Below are 22,140 nucleotides of genomic sequence, written 5' to 3'. Positions count from 1 at the left end.
GGGCGCCACACCCTAGGCCGGCGCGGCCAGTGCAGCCCGCGCCGCCATGTGGTGTGGTGGCCCCCTGGCCCCTCTCCGACTCTTCTTCGGTGTTCTGGAGCCTTCCGGGAAAAATAGGAGGTTTGGCGTTGATTTCGTCCAATTCCGAGAATATTGCCCGAATAGCCTTTCTGGAACCAAAAACAGCAGAAAACAGGAACTGGCACTGTGGCATCTCGTTAATAGGTTAGTTCCGGAAAATGCATGAAATCATCATAAAGTGCAAGCAAAACATGTAAGTATTGTCATAAAACAAGCATGGAACGACAAAAATTATGGATACGTCGGGGACGTATCAGCATCCCCAAGCTTAGTTCCTGCTCGTCCCGAGCAGGTAAACGATAAAAAGAATAATTTCTGTAGTGACATGCTACTTACATAACCTTGATCATACTATTACAAAGCATATGAAATGAATGAAGTGACTCAAGGCAATAATCTATAGTTGCTAACAAATAGATAACATGTAGCAAAACTTTTCATGGAGAGTACTTTCAAGACAAGCATCAAAAATCTTGCACAAGAGTTAACTCATAAAGCAATAAATTCAAAGTAAAAGCATTGAAGCAACACAAAGGAAGATTTAAGTTTCAGCGGTTGCTTTCAACTTGTAACATGTATATCTCATGGACATTGTCAACATAAAGTAATATGATGAATGCAAATATGCAAGTATGTAAGAATCAATGCACAGTTAACACAAGTGTTTGCTTCTAAGGTGGAAGGAAGTAGGTAAACTGACTCAACATAAAGTAAAAGAATGGTCCTTCAAAGAGGAAAGCATCGATTGCTATATTTGTGCTAGAGCTTTAGTTTTGAAAACATAAAGAGAGCATAAAAAGTAAAGTTTTGAGAGGTGTTTGTTGTTGTCAACGAATGGTAATGGGTACACTAACTACCTCGCCAACCGGACTTTCAAGAGCGGCTCCCATGAATTATTTGCATATTTATGTGGCACTCCTTCCAACCTTTCTTACACAAACCATGGCTAACCGAATCCTCGGGTGCCTGCCAACAATCTCATACCATGAAGGAGTGCCTTTTTATTTTAGTTTTATTATGATGATGACACTCCCCCCAACCTTTGCTTACACACGCCATGGCTAACCGAATCCTTCGGGTGCCGTCCAACAATCACAAACCATGGAGGAGTGTCTATTTAGGTTAATTAATTTGGGACTGGGAATCCCGTTGCCAGCTCTTTTTGCAAAATTATTGGATAAGCGGATGTGCCACTAGTCCATATGAGAGTCCGTCAAAAGTAAATGACAAGGTTGAAAGCTAAACACCACATACTTCCTCATGAGCTATAAAACATTAACACAAATCAGAGGTAATAAATTTTGAATTGTTTAAAGGTAGCACTCAAGCAATTTACTTTGGAATGGCAGGAAATACCACATAGTAGGTAGGTATGGTGGACACAAATGGCATAGTGGTTGGCTCAAGGATTTTGGATGCATGAGAAGTATTCCCTCTCGATACAAGGCTTAGGCTAGCAAGGTTGTTTGAAGCAAACACAAGTATGAACCGGTACAGCAAAACTTACATAAGAACATATTGCAAGCATTATAATACTCTACACTGTCTTCCTTGTTGTTCAAACACTTTTACCAGAAAATATCTAGACCTTAAGAGAGATCAATTATGCAAACCAATTTTAACAAGATTTACGGTAGTTCTCCACTAATAGGTTTAAACTACATGCAAAAACTTATGATCTACTTGAGAGCTCAAAACAATTGCCAAGTATCAAATTATCCAAGACATATGAGGCATTTTCTTTTTCCAACCAAATAATAATAAGTGTTGTAGCTTCCAACTTTTATCATTGAACATTAGAAGTAAAACGAAAAACAAGTGTTCATATGAAAAAGCGGAGCGTGTCTCTCTCCCAATCAAGGATTGCTAGGATCCGAATTTATTCAAACACAAACAAAAATAAAACATACAGACGCTCCAAGTAAAGCACATATGATGTGACTGAATAAAAATATAGTTTCAGGGGAGGAACCTGATAAGTTGATGAAGAAGGGGATGCCTTGGGCATCCCCAAGCTTAGACGCTTGAGTCTTCTTGAAATATGCAGGGATGAACCACGGGGACATCCCCAAGCTTAGACTTTTCACTCTTCTTGATCATATATCATCCTCCTCTCTTGACCCTTGAAAACTTCCTTCACAACAAACTTCTCATAAACTTCATTAGAGGGGTTAGTACTCAAAAAATTTGAATCCACCTTGGTCCTGTAGTGGCACATTGCAAGAACTCAATAAAACATTAGCTACAGCTCTCTATGTCTAGAAAAGCTCGCTTAAAGTCCACAAGAGACAATGCAAAAAAAACAGAGACAGAATCTGCCAAAACAGAACAGCCAGTAAAGACGAATTTTAATAAAATACTTCCGTTGCTCAAATCAGAAAACTCAAAACTAATGAAAGTTGCGTACATATCTGAGGAACACGCACGTAAATTGGCATATTTTTCTGATTTTCCTACAGAGAAAACAGCCCAGATTCGTGACAGATAGAAATCTGTTTCTGCGCAGAAATCCAAATCTAGTATCAACCTTCGATTAGAGGCTTCACTTGGCACAACAAAACACAAAACTAAGATAAGGAGAGGTTGCTACAGTAGTAAACAACTTCCAAGACACAAATATAAAATAAAGTACTGTAGAAAAATAACACATGGGTTATCTCCCAAGAAGTTGCTTTCTTTATAGCCATTAAGATGGGCTCAGCAGTTTTAATGATGCACTCGCAAGAAATAGTATTTGAAGCAAAAGAGAGCATCAAGAGGCAAATCCAAAACACATTTAAGTCTAACATGCTTCCTATGCAAAGGAATCTTGTACACAAATAAATTCATGAAGAACAAAGTGACAAGCATAAGAAGATAGAACAAGTGTAACTTCAACAGTTTCAGCATATAGAGAGGTGTATTAGTACCATGAAAATTTCTACTACCATATTTTCCTCTCTCATAATAATTTTCAGTAGCTTCATGAACAAACTCAACAATATAACTATCACATGCAGCATACTTTTCATGATTTCCAAACACATAATTTTTATCAATCTCAAGAATAGTGGAATTAAAACTTTCAAACTTACTTTTATTAATAATATAACAAGGTAGTTGATCAATCTCAAGAGATATGGGACTCATAGAATAAGTCAAGAACTCTCCAATCCCATTTTCATTAGTAGTACAATTAATTTTATCAAGTAACATAGGACCATCATCTAGAGCTTTGTCATAAACATTTGCCAAGCAAAATTCTATAGTACCATGCATTTCGACATCAGGCACAAACAAAGCATTATCATAAGATTTATCAAAGTAGCATGGATTATCATATATAACAGTAGCATAATTATTCTCACAAGTATTACTCATAGGGAATATTTCAAGAGAATCCACAGGAACATAACATTCAACCTCTTTCGGTAAGCATGGAGAACAATCAAATAGTGTAAGAGATGAAGAGTTACTCTCATTAGAAGGTTGGCATGGGTAGCTAATCCATTCTTCCTCCTTTTGTTCGTCGCTCTCCTCTTCTTTTTCATCCAATGAGCTTTCAGTTTCATCAATTTCCTCCTCTTTTTCATCCAATGAGCTTTCAGGTTCATCAATTTCTTCTTCCACCGGTTCCTGCAAATTGTGAGTGCATTCTTGTGCATTAATGTGTCTCTCTTTATAATCAAGGATATAAGGATTCCTACTGTAGCATTCTATGCAAGAATTAAGGATAGTAGAGACATAATCTTTGAGGTCCTTACAAATAGCACAAGTTTCATAATTCTCAACCATGAAGGATTCTATCTCAGAGGCTCCCATAAATAAGACAAATTGTTCTACCTCTTCGAACCCATAATGAATATAGCAATTCCGATTATAGCTCTTAATAAAATATTCCTCACTAAAGCCACATTGAAATTTAAGATGTTTATCCTGTTGAGAGCAACAGTTTATATCATGGCGTCTAAGCAAGATTCTAGCAATTGTATTTAATTTTTCTATCATAGCACTCATTATTCTACCAGTTCTTGATTCTCTATAACAATTATAACATTCCATAAGCTCCAAGTAGGTTGTTGGTTCTCCCATAACAGCAGTTTTTTTTAATTTTTAGGTTTTTCAAATTTTTATGGATTTTTGGGTATATGAGGAAAATAAAACAAAACAAAAACTAACTAAGCAAAAGTAAACTACGCAAACTAATACTAGATAGAAATAAACTAAGCACAAATAAACTAGGCAAAAGTAAACTAAGCAAAGCAAAATAAAACAAATTAAAAACAGAGAGAGAGGTAGAGTGTACTCCCCAGGTGAACTTATGAGTAGAGCTATGCCTCCCCGGCAACGGCGCCAGAAAACAGTCTTGATAACCCACAAGTATAGGGGATCGCGGCAGTCTTCGAGGGTAGTATAACCCAATTTATTGATTCGACACAAGGGGAGGTAAAGAATACTTATAAGCCTTAACAACTGAGTTGTCAATTCAGCTGCACCTGGAAAAGCACTAGCAACAGGGGTGATGTGAAAGTAGCAGTAATATGAGAGCAATAGTAACAGTAACACAGCAGCAGTAATAGCAATATGAGAGCAATGACACCGGAAAATAGTTGATACTACTTCCAATGACATAGAGAACAAGTATATTATGATGAGAGATGGACCGGGGTTCCCAGCGATCTACACTAGTGGTAACTCTCCAATAAGTGACAAGTGTTGGGTGAACAAATTACAGTTGGGCAATTGATAGGAATCAAAGCATTAAGAAAGAACATCCAGATTATTAATTATGTAGGCATGTTTTCCAATTATAGTCGTACGTGCTCGCAATGAGAAACTTGCACAACATCTTTTGTCCTACCAGCCGGTGGCAGCCGGGCCTCAAGGAAAACTACTGGATATTAAGGTACTCCTTTTAATAGAGTACCGGAGCAAAGCATTAACACTCCATGAAAACATGTGATCCTCACATCACTACCATCCCCTCCGGTTGTCCCGATTTCTGTCACTTCGGGGCCATTGGTTCCGGACAGTGACATGTGCATACAACTTGTAGATACAATCTAAGCAATAAGTATAGAGCTCAAATCTAAGATCATGCCACTCGGGCCCTAGTGACAAGCATTAAGCATAACAAGATTGCAGCAACAATAACTTCACAAACTTTATAGATAGACTAATCATAATGTATCATCCATCGGATCCCAACAAACACAACACCGATTACATCAGATGAATCTCAATCATGTAAGGCAGCTCATGAGACCATTGTATTGAAGTACATGGGGGAGAGAATACCGACATAGCTACTGCTAGAACCCGTAGTCCATGGGGGAACTACTCACGGAGCATGGCGGAGGCGATGGCGTTGATGGAGATGGCTTCCGGGGGCACTTCCCCGTTCCGGCAGGGTGCCGGAACAGAGTTCTGTCCCACGAATTGGAGTTTCGCGATGGTGGCGGCGCCCCTGGAGTCTTTCTGGAGTTTCGTCAATTGGTATCGCGTTTTTAGGTCGAAAGGGATTTTATAGGCGAAGAGGCGGCGCAGGGGGGCACCTGGGGGCGCCACACCCTAGGCCGGCGCGGCCAGGGTCTGGCCCGCGCCGCCATGTGGTGTGGTGGCCCCCTGGCCCCTCTCCGACTCTTCTTCGGTGTTCTGGAGCCTTCCGGGAAAAATAGGAGGTTTGGCGTTGATTTCGTCCAATTCCGAGAATATTGCCCGAACAGCCTTTCTGGAACCAAAAACAGCAGAAAACAGGAACTAGCACTGTGGCATCTCGTTAATAGGTTAGTTCCGGAAAATGCATGAAATCATCATAAAGTGCAAGCAAAACATGTAAGTATTGTCATAAAACAAGCATGGAACGACAGAAATTATGGATACGTCGGGGACGTATCAAGGCCAAGTACTCGGGTACTTTATTTTAGCCAGAGGGATAGAAGCTAATCCTTTGAAAATTAAAGCTGTTCTTGACATGGAGCCTCCCGAGAGTTTACAACAGGTGCAGAAATTGGCGGGACGATTAGCAGCCCTTAGTAGATTTATCGCAAAATTGGGACAAAAAGCTTTACCATTCTATCAGCTGATGAAGAAATCTAAGAAGTTCGAGTGGACAATAGAGGCACAGGATGCTTTCGACAATTTAAAGAAGGTCTTGTCAACCTCTCCGGTCCTCGTAACTCCACAAGATAGAGAGCTAATCTTACTTTACATAGCTGCAACTATTCAAGTCGTCAGCACTGTACTTGTCGTTGAACGTGCAGAAGAAGGGAAAGTTCATGGTGTGCAACGCCCCGTCTACTACATTAGCGAAGTCCTTACACCAGCAAAACAATGGTACCCTCATTATCAGAAGCTGGCATATGCCGTGTGGAGAACAGCAAGAAAGTTACGACATTACTTCGCGGAACATCCAATCATCGTTGTCACAGAGGCTCCATTGAAGAATATACTCACCAATCTAGATGCCACCGGCAGAGTATCTCAATGGGCTATCGAGTTAGCACCATATGATATCTCCTATGTTAACCGAACAGCTATCAAATCTCAGATTCTTCCTAATTTCTTAGTCGATTGGATCCAGTCGCAAATTCCGGCGGCACCCGATATGTCAGGTTCTTGGACGGTGTATTTCGATGGATCCAAGCGAAGTACAGGCGCAGGGGCTGGAGTAGTGTTAATCTCGCCGCAAGGAGATAAAATGAGATACGTCCTGAGGATGAATTTCTCATTACCAACAAACAATGAAGCAGAATACGAAGCATTATTACACGGTATGCGTATGGCCAAAGCTTGTGGAGCTACTTGTTTGGATATCTATGGAGACTCAAATCTCGTGGTTCAGCAGTCGATGAATTTATGCGACGCTATTAGCGACAACATGATTGCTTACTGCCAGTTATACCAACTAATGGAAGCTAAGTTTGAAGGCTGCGAGTTGAAACATATCGGCAGAGCCAGCAACGAGGAAGCCGATGCTTTAGCTAATATCGGTTCTACATGCTCCCCTATTCCAGATGGAGTCTTCTATGAAATACTTACTCAAAGGTCTATTAAAGTAAAAACTTCGGCACCTCCAGAAATATCGGCTACTGACCCGGGGGCTACGCTCCAGGAAGCTGCCGAAGATATTACTGATGGACCTAAAGAGCAAGTTCTTCTCCTCGAACCGTTATGGACTGGACCTTTTCTAGCATATTTGATGGAGCAGCGGTTACCAGATGATCCGACGGAAGCTAAGCGCATTGTGCGTCGATCTAAGGCCTTTGTCATAGTGGATGGTGACCTTTATAAATGAAGCATCTCCGGCATCTTCCAAAGGTGTATAGCTATCGATGACGGGAAAGCTCTGTTGCGAGAAATACACGAAGGAACTTGTGGTCATCATGCAAGCAGTAGGGCACTTGTGGCCAAAGCTTTCAGAGTTGGATTTTATTGACCGACTGCAGCAGCCGATGCAAGAGACTTAGTTTGGAAGTGCGACCCTTGTCAACGTTTTGCACCAAAACCACATGCACCTGCAACGGATCTAATGACAATACCTTTGGCCTGGCCCTTTGCACAATGGGGGCTCGACCAAGTTTGTCCACTGCCGAGATCATCGCCTGGTGGTCATACTCATCTATTGGTAGCAGTTGATAAATTCACCAAATGGATCGAGGCCATACCGGTCACGAATCAAACAGCCAAAACTGCTGTCAAATTCTTCAAAGGAATAACTTGCCGTTTTGGTGTGCCTCATAGCATCATTACAGACAATGGAACTAATTTTGATTCTAAGGAATTCCATAAATTCTGCGACAGAAATGGTATCAAGCACAAATTTTCTTCGGTTGCACATCCTCAGACCAATGGGCAAGTAGAAAGAATCAATGGCTTAATATGCGATGGCATTAAAAAGCACCTCACGGGTGCAGCTGGAGCTTGGGTCGAGGAATTACCATCACTACTTTGGAGTTTACGGACCACACCGAATAGGTCAACGCAATATACTCCGTTCTTCCTTGTTTACGGAGCCGAAGCAGTCTTGCCAGCCGATGTTCGCTTTGAAGCACCTCGAGTGGCTGCATATACAAAGACAACCTCCATTCACGCACTACAAGATGCTGTCGATCTTCTTGATGAGGCTCGAGACATCGTCTTAGCCAGAACAGCAGTATATCAGTAGGCAATACGGAATTACCACAGTCGAAGAGTTCGCACTCGAAGTTTTAGCGTTGGTGATCTAGTACTGCTGCTGAAGCAAGAAAGATCATTGAAACTCGAAACTTCATGGGAAGGGCCGTTCATCATCACCGAAGTAATACCAGGAGGAGCCTATCGCCTTAAGAATCTTGCTTTGGGAAAAGATGTTGGGAACCCATGGAACGTTGCACACTTGCGACGATTTTATGCATAGAATTCGAGCTTTTTCTTCACTACATGGAGGCTTCTTAGCCTGTTCCATATTATGAATAAAACTTCTGGTTCAGCTTACATCATTATTTTCTCACTCGAATAAACTGTTCGGACTTTTTATCGACTACTACTCCCATCGGGAGCTTCGGCTAAATTACGCATCATAAGCTTACCCGATAATACTCGGGGGCTGCAGGAAATTATTACAATATTGATTATTAATTAATACTCCCACCGGGAGCTATGGTTATCGATATACTAAAACCCATCCAAGCCTCAAATAAATTTATGAGTGCTGCAGTTGATGGAATAACTTACAAAAAGGCTCATACCGGTGCACCGTGTTACGAAGCCAAATAAAAAGCGGCTAAATCCCTCGTTTACTCGAAGGGTGTCGCTCTTACAAAACTTACATAACGACTCTGCAAAAATTGCGATTACAACAGGGTCGTCGAGTGAGCAAACTGACTTGATCACTCAGTTGCCTTCGACAAAATATTTCAGCTGGACTTACAAGTTCAACAATTCATAATGATGTTTTAAAGAACATCAGATACATACGGCATTACTCCTTGCAACGCAAGGTTATCATAAAAAGGAAGAAGTTCTTTACAAAACTATACTATACATCATGGCAAGGTCCCTTGATCTTCTTGATTCTTTAAATTCCTTTCTGTACCTGCTTCCATTCTGGAAACAATAATATAAGCAGGGTGCCTAGCTATGGGATAATATTGATCTAATCTTACATTAGCATTCGCTATAGATTCCAAATCTATGGTTTGGTGGCATGCTAAAACTGAAGCAAGTGCAAGCTCGGCTCCAGCAAGAAGTTCTTTGCGTACCAAAGACCGAATTCTAGTTGGAGTCTTGAATCGATTGAACAAAGCAGACAAAGTTTCAGGTACTGGATCCATTGGAAACATAGTCTTCCATACCATGGAGAGATGAGCGTGGTACTTATCAAAGTAATAATGGACCTTCTCAGCTCGGTACTCGAATTTTGCCATGGTTACAGCGTTCGATTGATTAGACCACAACTCACACTTCGGGTGAGAAATATCGGTCATCACTCCAATCTTCTCATGGATTCTCCTATTCTCTTCTGATTTATCGGAAGCAACGACTTTTCAAAGACAAAAACAAGTCTGTAGAGGGTTATTCAACAGAAGTGACACTTGAAAACAAAAAAGAAGGGGATTGACTGCTTACAGCTTAAGCTTTCAGTAGCCACACGAAGACGATCCAAAGCATGTTGTTCGACCGCAGTGGCAATTTCGCTCTTTTTCTTCACCAAAGCTGCCATAGTATGAAGACCAGTTATGTCTTAGTTCATCCGAGAAATTTGGTCGCGCAAGCGGTGTACAAGCTCCGATTCGTCAACGGCAGAAGAATTCAGAGAACTTTCGGCACGAGAAGAAGTCGAAGGAATCTGCAAGCAAAACGTTTACACTCTCAAAAGGACAGCGATAAAAGGCGGAAAGCTCCCATCGGGAGCGTACAAAATATATCATTCAAAAGATTGTTAAATACTGACAACAGAGGCAGCTTAATTTAGTACAGGTTAAAGACTAGAATCTATCTGGGTTACAACTAAAAACAAGTAGGCCAGGCTTAATTAAGCCTGCACCGATGAACCAGGAGCAGCTTCAGATACAGTCTTGTTCTTGTCCTCCTCAACTAGTTTGAGAAGTCGATTAGCGCACAACACTGAGGATTGCTTGAAAGGCTCAAGGTTGACAAGACAGTTATTGGCATCCACTGGCAGCGCCTTGGATAGCTTCTCCAGGTCAGAACCGAGTCCGTGCCCCATCAAAAGCTAGAAAGTAAGGACTGCTCCGTAAAGACGAGAGCGTCACTTCAATACCTCTATAGCTTCTGAAGAGTCGATGAATAAGGTATCCGCCATTTCCCCAAGGGTCTTCTTTTGGTCCAACTTTGGGAACATCATCAAAAATAGTTTCGACAAAGCTCCCTTGGTCTTCTTCAAAAGATCTTGGAGCTGGTTGCTGGATTCGGTAGCAAATGAAAGAGCATCAGACATTGAGTCCACCCGAAGCTTGCTTGTGCGGTCGATAGGCATATCGGCAGTACCTGGAAAATTATGGAAAAGCAATCAGGAAGATATTTTGAAGAAATACCATACGAGTATGAAGGAAACTTACTTAGCAAGCTCGTCATAGACTCTCAAAGGGCACCTTCCTTTTTCATCGGCTTCAATGAAAGCTTTGCGCCTAGCCTCCTGCTCGTCCTTCATCTTCTTCTTCAACCTCTTCAGCTCGTCCTTCAAGATTGTATTTTCGTTTTGAGCTTTGGCTGTAAGTCTGTTGGCTTCCAGCACTTGATCAGCCGAAACCTTAACAACCTTGCGAAGATGGACGTTCTCTGACTCTAGGCGAGTAAATTGATCAGCAAAATCTGCCACGGCGTCAACTGTGGCAAAAATTGGCTACAGCAAGAAAATTAAAAATATTTCAGGCAATATGGCAGATGAATCTTAGCTTATGTTTGATCTTTTTTAAAGAGTTGAACACCGGCTCGGGGGCTAATTGATACTACGCCAGATATTATGTTCAAGAAATACTTACATGATCACGAGAAATATGAGGAGTAGAGGCGCTTGCCGAAGGATTAACTGTTGAGAGAGGAACCTTGGCCACGCCCGTTCTTGGTGGCACAGTAAGCTCAGCAGTCGAAGGCATCGACTCCTTTGCAAATTCTGCTTTTCCAGATAATATTTTAGCCCTCTTCGAGAGAGGGACATCGTCATCATCCTCGGAGCTGGACAAGAGCATATACGAATTTTAGCTAAATCGAAGAGGATTTAAGCACAAGAAAAAAGAAAAAGTTAAAGGGAAAAACTTAAGGTATTGACTCCAAGTCATCTTCTTCAGCAAAGAGTCTTGTTGATCCCTTTGTAACTTGAGGAGCCGACATTTCTCGAGAAAGAGCGGGAGAAGCTGCAGCGTCGGCATCGTCATCGCATCCGCTAGGACTCGACTCCGCCGTCGCCATCAAATCTTCATTGATCTTCCTACGACGCATGGACTTGACAAGAGCATTGTCCTCGGGAGTTTCATCACCCAGAACATCGCTGTCTTCCAAAATATTCTAGTCATCCTCAGTTTCTTCTGAAGCATCATCATCCTCTGGAGCTACTCCACTTTCGGGTGTAGGAGGATAACATTGAGCAATGGTTGAAGCCTGTCGACAGAAGGATAACGAGATTTAGATTCAGAAATAAAAACCATGTTTGGTGCAAGCATAAATGAAATTACCTCGGCAGGAAGGTGCTTAAGGTCAAGAGGAGGACGAGCCGAAGTCATAACAATGTTGTCCTTCTGGCCGAGGCAAGTCAAGCGCCACACCTCATCTCGAAGATCCTCTTCAGATAAATTGGTTGGACTGATCCTCGATTTATCCGTCATGCCAGTGTACATCCAAAGCTGATGAGCCATTGACATCACCGGCTGCACCCGACGCTTCAGAAACACGGAGACTACTTCAGTACCGCACATCGTCTGACCTCCTGCGTTCTTTAGATCCAGAACCTTTTCATACAGTTGATCAACTAGAGAACTTTCTTCGGCAGTCAAAGTGTTTTGCCAGGATTTCTTCGGCACAGCAGCAAGGACATCTTCGAATGGTGGCAGATTGGAGCGCCGTCCTGATGCTGGGATGTCCCGGAGAATAAAACCACTTCTGTCGCCAGCCCTGAGATGACTCCCTCATCGGGTAGTTGAAGTAGTTAACCTCCTTCTTGACGACGAAGCCGACGCCACCGACGACAGGAGGGCCGTCGTTGCCATTGTGACGTTTGACGTAGAAAATCTTCCTCCACAAGCCCCAGTGGGGGTCAATGCCGAGGAAGGCCTCACACAGAGTAATGAAGAGAGAAAGATGGAGAATGGAATTAGGAGTCAGCTGCCAAAGCTGAATCCCGTAGAAGAAGAGGAGAGAACGGAGGAATTCGTGGGCAGGGAGAGAAAGCCCGCGAAACAGAAAAGCAGCAAACATAACAGTAAAACCTTTTGGAGGCCTTGGGCGAGAGGCAGAACCTGGATGAATGAAATCAGATTCGACAGATGAGATGAGGCCGAGCGACCTCATCTTGTTCTCCTCACGCTTGGAGATGGTGGAAGCAGACCAGTCGATGCCAACCCTGGCCACGCTTGCGGTAGCACAAGAGCCGGCGGTTCCCTTCTTCTTGCCCATGGTCACAGAGCTCGTGGAGGCAGTAGCAATAGCAGAGAGGAGGTAAGGAAGAAGATGAGCAGTATGGAGGCATAAAAAGTGAAAACAGGAAAAAGTCCCTTATTTATAACAGGGAATGACTGGAGATCGTGGCCGTTACTTTGACAATCGTGGGAAGATGAGCAAGGATTCAGGCGTACACGTGTCTGGAAGGAGAGTTAAAACCGGCGGCTCATTACTCCCACTACGCGCGGAAATCGAGGAGGCACCTCGGTCAATGCATAAGTACTAGTCATTTCCTAACTGACCGTGCAGAATTAGGGTGGGCCCATCAAGGTCACATCCTGTCAATCAAACCGCCACAGTGGCAACGTCATTGATGATGTCACACAAGGTGTTGACTCATCATGAAGCATCCGAAGGAAATTAAAACATCGAGTTGCTTGACTTGAGTCTACGCACGGTTGCAAGCATCCGTCCCTAGACTCGGGGGCTACTCCTATCGGGAGCGCTGGACGCGCACCCGATAAAAATTATAGACTCGAAGATTTCATACGATCCAGGATCATGCCCGGGGACTTGATTCTGAGTAGGGTAACGTTGTTTTGCCATCGGCAGTTAACCAGCATCGATTTATCAAGTAAAGCTGGGCACGTTACTCAAAATCCTTTACGTACTACCAACAAGCATGACCTTACTCGAAGATATTGAAGACCCGATATAAAAAGGTATCGGATGACCACAATTGTTTGCAGAAAACATCGGCAGCATAAAAACGTTCGAGTAGTACAACTTGAGTCTACACACGGTTGCAAGCATCCGTGCCTAGACTCGGGGGCTACTCCCATCGGGAGCACTGAACGCGCACCCGATACAAAAGGCATTTCTATTTCGGAGGAGTCAAGATCTTTCGGCAATTATGAATGTTCGACAGAAGACAATTTTAGTCCATGCCCAAAGAAGCTTCGTCCAGTCACTCGGGGGCTACTGATGTGGGCATTACCCTTCGGGTAACTAGTATTATGCTACCTCCTACGGCCCGACCAGGGGCCCATGAAGATTGTTCACCGACCAAGATGGGCCGATATGTCGGTTCCAAAGAAGAATTCTTGACGAACAAGGCAAGAAGACGAAGAAACAAGGAAAGTTTAGATGTAGGACTCTTTGTAACCTAGTCGAACCCGGACAGAACTCTTGAGACCTGGCTCGCAATATAAGGGCCAGGAAAGGGTCTGCCGAGGGACACACAATCACCGTAGCCATAACCACCGCAAGTCTAGAGCTAGGTCATCAGAAAGCTTAGTCTCTCGACGAGATTGTAGTCGAAGCCTTCGGCTACCCCATTGTAACCCGATAGTTTCAATAATCAAGATCAGACAAGCAGGAAGTAAGGGTTTTACCTCACCGAGGGCCCCGAACCTAGGTAAATATCTCTCCCCGTTTGTTTGGTATCCGATGTCTCGTGTCAGCCTGCAGGATTCCGTCTACCCTAAGCCCCAAAAGGTGGGCATTGCCGAGGAGCACCCTCGTCAGTTATACCTATCTGAATTCTCTTCTCCATCTGTGAGTACTAATTGGTGTAATAGTATGTGTTCATTTTTTTTTGTAGTATTATGGATGGTGAATCTTGCCTCTGATTCTCTGTTTGAGCAATACGTGCAAGCCATTTGATGTGGGCATTACCCTTCGGGTAACTAGTATTATGCTACCTCCTACGGCCTGACCAGGGGCCCATGAAGATTGTCCACCGACCAAGGTGGGCCAATATGTCGGTTCCAAAGAAGGCTTCTTGATGAACAAGGCAAGAAGACGAAGAAATAAGGAAAGTTTAGACGTAGGACTCTTTGCAACCTAGTCGAACCCGGACAGAACTCTTGAGACCTGGCTCGCAATATAAGGGCCAGGAGAGGGTCTGCCGAGGGACACACAACCACCATAGCCATAACCACCGCAAGTCTAGAGCTAGGTCATCAGAAAACTTAGTCTCTCGACGAGATCGTAGTCGAAGCCTTCGGCTACCCCATTGTAACCCGATAGTTTCAATAATCAAGATCAGACAAGCAGGAAGTAAGGGTTTTACCTCACCGAGGGCCCCGAACCTGGGTAAATCTCTCTCCCCGTTTGTTTGGTATCCGATGTCTCGTGTCAGCCTGCAGGATTCCGTCTACCCTAAGCCCCAAAAGGTGGGCATTGCCGAGGAGCACCCTCGTCAATTGGCGCCGTCTGTGGGAAGCCTGTTGGCACAAGACCCGACATCGGCTGCTTCGGCCATGCCATCAGCAACTTCATCAACATCGTTGGCGCTGTCGCTGGCCCCTTCATCACCAAGCTCGGGGAATTCGATTTGGTTTGGGTCCTTCGAGTTCACGCCGCATAGTGACTCGTCTCGTCCGGCCTTTTCGGATCTACAAGGAGGCTTGGGCATGACGTTTGGGAGCGTCCACTATAATGTCAACACCGAGGGTATCCTTCGGTTTCCCGAACCGTTCGTCTCCAAATCGAGGGCGCCATCTTCGTCGGCAACTGGGTCAACCACGTCATCCTCAGTCGATCTATCGCTGTGTTGACTGCGTTGACGAACTCTTCACCGCCATCAACTCCTCGGTCGACGTCATCTATGTCGGTCGGATCTGATGACTCTATGTCATCGGATATGACCTGATACTATTGCTTGAACTGTGACACCAGGCATGGATTGGCTTCAGACGATACACCATTCGTCTGCAACACCAAATATTCGTCACGAGACGAAAGCGTCGACAGCGCCGCCAGGACAGCCACTTGGAGGATGACGCGTCACCAGATCTACGCCATCCTCAATGCAGGGAACGGAGAAGAAGAAGGAGAGCGCACACCACGTAACAGTAGGTGACGCAACGCCAAAAATAGCGCCAGCAACGACGACAACGATTACACTATTGCAGAGGAAGAGTGGGAGGCAGCTCGGGCTGCCATAACCAACAATACTCGGCTCCCTTCTGGAACTTCGGTAGGAACTCTTAATGCATATCGTTCAATCTTGGAGAGGAATCGAGTGCGACTGTCAAACGAGCAAGAAAATCTCGATTGACGTCGGATTGCGGCTGATCAATCTAGTGAGGGCAGAAGAGCCTCACATGCAAGTGCGTCTCGGAGCAACCAAGGTCCAGGGAGACATCGATCAAGGTTGCCTCGACTTTCAGAAGATGATGCAAGGGAGATAACTTCGAACTTGTCCAAATCCTTTATGACCACGGACACTGCAGGCATGCTAAGACCAAAAACCGTTGAGGGAGCAACCGCCAACCTCACGGCTTATTTAATCAATCAGCAGCCAGCACCCGAAGGGCCCATGGCGCTAGCTCATCAGGGTGCTCTGGAAAGCCTTGCGATTCTCGGAGATAAACTCGTTCCTCGAAAGGAGAAATCTGCACACCAAGGTAGTGGCTCCAGGCATCGTTCGAGAGACGCTCGAGACAATATTACTCAGAGCAGGATTGATAAAGCTCAACGACGACGAGCAGCAAGAGAAGAATATGACAGTGATGATTCCGAAGAAACTCAAGATTATAACGGAGAACTGTGAGGAGCTGATTGTTTAAGCTATAAGATTCGGGAAACAATGCCACCCAAAAGGTTTAAACCCACTCCTACTGATGTAGCTAAATATGATGGGCAGCAGGAGCCGAGATCCTGGATAGATGATTACCTACAAACTGTGATCTTGCACAAAGGAAATCAAATAGCAGCGATGCAATGCTTGCAGCTTTACCTGAAGGATTCGGCACGAGCCTGGTTGAGAGGTTTGCCGAAGGGTTCTATCAAATCATGGGAAGAACTGGTTGATGCTTTCGTCAAGAATTTCCAGGCGACATACAAGAGGCCCGTCGGAATCGAGGAATTATGTCATTGCCAGCAGAAGCCAAAAGAGTCGATGCGTGCGTACATCGGACGATTTATTAAATTATTGAACGCTGCCGAAGATGTTTTCGTCGACAGAGCAATTGATGCCTTCAGTGATGGCATCCGACGAGAATCATACATTGAAGAACTTGGTCGAAAGAAGCCAAAGACTATCACCAAGTTGATGGAGATTGCCAATAGTTGGGCTGATGGAGAAGATCACGTAAGAAAACCACGTCCGCGCAGTGACGATGAAGATGACGATCAGCCGAGGCATGATTCGGGCAACCGAAGATATCGTCGCAAGAAGAGGAAAGATCGCGGATACGATGATACCAACATAGTGGCTGTTGGATATTCTGATCGACGAGATGATCGGTATGATGATAGACGTGATGATCGTCAGGACAGCAACCGTAATAGTTCAGGGAATCGCGGCAACTACAAAGGACGACCTTCACGGGTCCCAGAACTGCCTTTTGCTGAACAGCTAAACGCTCCCTGCTATCTACATGCGTACATCGACCCCAAGGATGACAAGAAGAAGTCGAGTCACCTGCTCAGGGACTGTCGACAGTTTATCGACATGCAGAAGTTTATTCAGCAGCAGCAGCAACCGAACCTTCCACCACCACCACCACCACCACCACCCCCCCAGCACCAAGTTTAGCAAGTGCAAACTCGTAACCCTAATGAGTCCTTCCCTCCACCGCGGGGACAGATGAGTATGATTCACAAAACTGGTGTTTCAAGAAGAGAGATGAAGAAACTCACGCAAGAAATCAACCTCGCAGAAAGTACCATGGCAAATATTCCAGAATATATCGACTGGTCGTCACAGAGCATCCTGTTCAGTAGAGCAGATCACCCGAGGACCATCCCAAAGCTAGGTCATGCTGCCTTGGTAGTTGAGGCGCAAATAGGAGGATTCAATATGAGCAAAGTGTTCATGGATGGTGGAAGCGGATTAAATCTGATATTCACAGGCACGGTCAAGAACATGGGCATTACAATGAAGATGCTAGAAGAATCTGACACATGTTTTCACGGCATCCTTCCTACTTTACCAGCATATTCTCTTGGCAAAATTTCCTTGAATGTTGTCTTTGGGAAACCCAACAATTTTAGGAAAGAAAGAATAGAGTTCGAGGTAGTAAATTGGGAATCGCAGTACCATGCTATACTCGGAAGACCGGCTTATGCCAAGTTCATGGCTGTGCCACATTATGCGTATCTCAAGCTCAAGATGCCAGGCAACAATGGAACCAATATCACAGTCCATGGAAGTTTCTCTCGCTCGGATAACTGTGATCGCGAGTTTCAGAGGATTGCCGCTAAGTTTGGAATAAAACAAGAAGTCATCGACTTCCCTTCTTGTAACATCCCTGTTTTAATAAAACCTAGATTAGGGTTGTTTGTGCATCATGAGCATCATATAAAATGCATTAGGCAAAATTTGCATTTCAACATGAAGTGGAAACCCTAAAATTTCAAAGTTCTACCTCTATTTGAAATGTGTTCAAATATTTGAGTTATTCCCTAACTCCAAAAGGTTGCAAAACTATTAAAAAGATTTGAAATGGTGATGTTTTAAAGTTTGCAGGAAAACCCCCAAAAGCCAAGGGGCTTTTTGCAAAGACCCCTTGTCTTCTTCCTCCTGCCAGGCAGGGAGCTGCGTGCCCTGCCCTGGTGCCCCGCGCTGCCACCTCCTGCTCGCCGCCGCGGTGAGCGAGGACAACACCCCAAGCCCGCACGCCTCTCCCTCGACCCTATCCTCTCACTCTCCCTGGCTCTCTTCTCCTCTCTCTCTGCGCGCGCGCCGAGCTAACCCTAGCTCCGGCCGCCGCTTAGCGCCGCCGCTAGAGGCCTCCCCACGCCTCCCCGAGAGGCGCACGAGCTCCGCCTCGTCTCGTGCGACATCCTCGTCAAAGGAATCGGCCGCGGGCGCCCGAAATCGACCCCGCCGCGCCCTTCTTCCTCGCAGATGGCCGCCGCTCCGTCGAAGCTCGCCGGCGCTGTAGGCCTCCTCCGCCCTCGCCAGCAAGCTCTTGAGCTCCACGGTGAGCTCCTCCACCTCCTGAGCCTCTTCGCCCTCTCCCTAGCGCCCTGGAGCGAGCTCGCACCGGGCACCTGCCCCGGCCACCGCAATAGCTCGCCGCCGGCCAAGCTCTGGTGGCCTATTCTGGGCGGCGCCGCCACCAGATGGTCCGCCACGTCGAGCCGCACCGATCCCCCCCCATCGCGCGCATCCCCGCGACCCCCAAGTCGGCGGATTGAAATCCGGCCGAGCTCAATCTAGAGCTCATGGCCATGGATGACGTCATCATGACGTCATGCTAACGCCATAAAGCCTTTTCCTGTTTTCTGAAATTCATTTCTGTAAATAAAAAATAATATGACATGTGGGGCCCGTTGTCAGGTTTTTAATAATTTCCGTAAATATTTAGAAAAAGAATAAAACCCTGACTTGTGGGTCCAGTCTGTCAGACTTTTAATAATTTCTGGATTTTTCCAGAAATGATTTAAAATGAATAAAACTTGTAAAATTCATAACTTATTCATTTTAAATCAGAAAAATATGTGTAATATATCAAAATTTTCAGAAAAATGAGATCTAAAATTTGGTAGCAAAATCATGCATTGTTAAATAACTTTGAACCCTATTTATTTTAGAAGAACTAATTGTACCCCTTCTGAGGCTCCGGAACTACTAACCCTAGTCCCGTCGAACCTCAATTAAATTGATGATGTCTTAGGGTTAACTTCAATACCTTTAACATGTCATATCATCATCCTTGTATGTGCATTGCATCAATGCCATGTGTTGATTGTTGTTCTACCTTTCCGGTATTTGCTTCTTCGCGATCGATAGAGCAAGTGCTGAGACGATGAAGATCGACAGCACCGAAGGTCAATGTCTGTCCACCGACGAACAATTCAAGCATGGGATCTCCGAAAATCCATATTGGTTTGTCAGGGACAAAGGCAAGCCCTAGCCTGGTTCATATTATGATTTCGAAATGCTTTACTTCTGGTTTCTACATATTGCATACGATTCCAATATGTTTTATCGGCAGATATAGTTATCCTATGTGTGTTGCATTACCATCCTTGTAGCCTAAATACTCTGATCCACTGCTCCCAGCAAGACTAGGTTTGAGCTATGTGTGCATCGCTAGAGCCGTTATATCGAATATGCTTAGCCATGCTTAGTTGACGAATTCTGATCCATCCGGTTGATGAATCAGAGCTGCGAATGAACCTAGTTTGACAGGATGACGTGGTAAGATCAGTGATGATAATTAAACATGCTTAAAGGCTTGGATGGGCCGCCACATGGGGATGTGGTGATTTGACTCGTTCTCGCCGATACTAGGACCTGAGGTTCTCGCCTTCGGAACCAAGACTGAGCGTACAGCCACACGGGGCCCATGGGAACCCCTTGGCCCGAACTTGCCTAGCTTACCCATGAGTCAATTAGTTTGCGAGTTCCATTTGGCATTCTGCATGGCGAAGGTGTGGAAAAGGTTTTCAAAGGTGCATCATACAGGGACGTGGCCGAGGTGAAGGATGCTGGAGGCATTGAACTGGATCCCCTGCGCACAATGACCGGGACCGCCTCGGAGAATGGCTACCTACGATGACGGAGCTCCCCAGTTAGATTGACTCATGGAATAGGCGAAGCAAGGGAAAGGTTTTGGTCGACCACCCTCTGCCGGCACACCAAGGAAGTGTGTAACGTACGGCACTAAGAGTCGGTCGGCGCGTGTGGGTAAAGTTGTACACCCCTGCAGGGTAAATCTTTTCGAAAAGCCGTGTCCACGGTTACGGACGACTTGGGGAACTACGTGTTGATCATAGATAACTTTAACCTAATCGTAAAACTTGGAATCAATGTGTGATAAGGATCCCTCCTCAGGGTATCGAGGGGGTGCTCCTAGTTGATAGGTTCAGCATATGATGAAGATTCGGTGGATTCAATATGATAATCAGTAGAGCTAGAGATATCGCTCTCTTATCCCCTTTTAAAATGATCTGAGTAGACGAGCTTCTGCTCCTTCTTGTTTTACAAAGGAAAACCGGCTTTCTGCAAAATAAGCTCCACATAAAGCCTCGCATACCAGCTTTGCTAAAAGGTTGTACTAAGTCTTGCTGAGTCCCTGTACTCAGCTTTGCATGCTTTGTTTCAGACGAAGTCGCTCCAACAAATGGTGGTTTCTAGGTCGACATCGACGAGTAGCTTGGGATTCCCAGGTGGCAGCCTGGAATCTATGGGCTGGGACGTCGCCGTTATGCTCCTGGCCTCTGAGGCCTTTTGCTATCTTGCTATTTAGAATAGCATAACTTCGCTTCCGTTGATTGATGAATTGTCAGGTCAGTGACCTCTGCTTGTAATACTTTGGTTCTTCGCTCAGTTATGAGCTTGTATTACTCTTGAGTCGTAGAGTCACTGTTGTGTTACCGATTCTCACCCTGTAGGCCCTAGAGATCTAGGTTAGGCTTATGCCAGATGGAGATCTGGGTTTGTCTAGCCTACGACCTCCGGGGTTCCCCACAGGTTTTGGTATCAGAGCAGGACTGCCTGTAGGAAACCCTTTCCATTGGTCGATGTTGAGTCTAGTGGTTGTGAAAACTATTTGAAAGCTAAAAGTATTTGCGAAAATCTGATTAGGATTCTTTTTACTCCTTATCTGGTATCGCTCTAATTCAGTGTCACACCTTACCTTGTGTTGATTTGAAAAAGTTTTACTATCTCTTCTAGTCTTTCAAAGCTTAGGTGCCTCAAAAGCAGGTCGTTTCTTAACCAGTTGACCTAGTGTTGAGTTTTCTAGAGTCATGTGTTTTTGTTCTCTCTTTGTTTCGTTTCAATCGAGAGATTTCCTTCCATCATGATCTCTCTACTTTGTGAGTTCCACGTTATTCTGTTCTAGGCTTCGAGGTTTCCTTTCACCTCGGATGTCTCCTTTTTATTTGCTTGGGTACTTCCAAAGCTAGGTACGACTTCTTGAAAGTTACCTTGTGGTTACTACCTCGTAGTGCCCTTTTTGTCACTCAGATAGTAGATAATCCTTTCTCCGTATTTTAACTCTTGGACTTGAACCGAAGGTCCCGGATTGTGTTGGGTTCTCTCAGCGTGAACTCAGTACATGATGCTGACCTTTAACCCAAGATCCATTCCGTTGACCCCTGTTGTCCATGGTCAAACCATACATCAGGATGGCTAAGTCAAAGCTAACCTTCAAGCTTGTAGTTATTGTCGTAATTGAATTGCGGCAACAAAAGATCTTCCCTACCATTAGCTATGGCAGAGGTTCTTTCATGGAACCAAATGGATCACGACAAGAGTGCTCTTTGTGAGTCTCGAACCTATGTATGTGACTCTGCCACAGTTCTCTTTTCAGCATGAGTTTCGCAAGAGTGCTATCTTGTGTATCTACATCTCAGGATTTCTGATCCTGATCGTGTTCCTTCTCTTTAGTTTCTTTTCGACCTTTGTCTGCTAATTAGCAGCCCAGTGGTAAAGGTGCATTGGTGTTTTCTAGTGCATGTGTTACACCTGTGGTCTTTCAATACATTTCACTTCGAGATGTCAGGAGAAACAAACTC

The sequence above is a fragment of the Lolium perenne genome, chromosome 6 (genome assembly GCF_019359855.2).
Source record: "Lolium perenne isolate Kyuss_39 chromosome 6, Kyuss_2.0, whole genome shotgun sequence".
Taxonomy (NCBI): domain Eukaryota; kingdom Viridiplantae; phylum Streptophyta; class Magnoliopsida; order Poales; family Poaceae; genus Lolium; species Lolium perenne.
Note: the sequence above shows the minus strand (reverse complement) of the source record.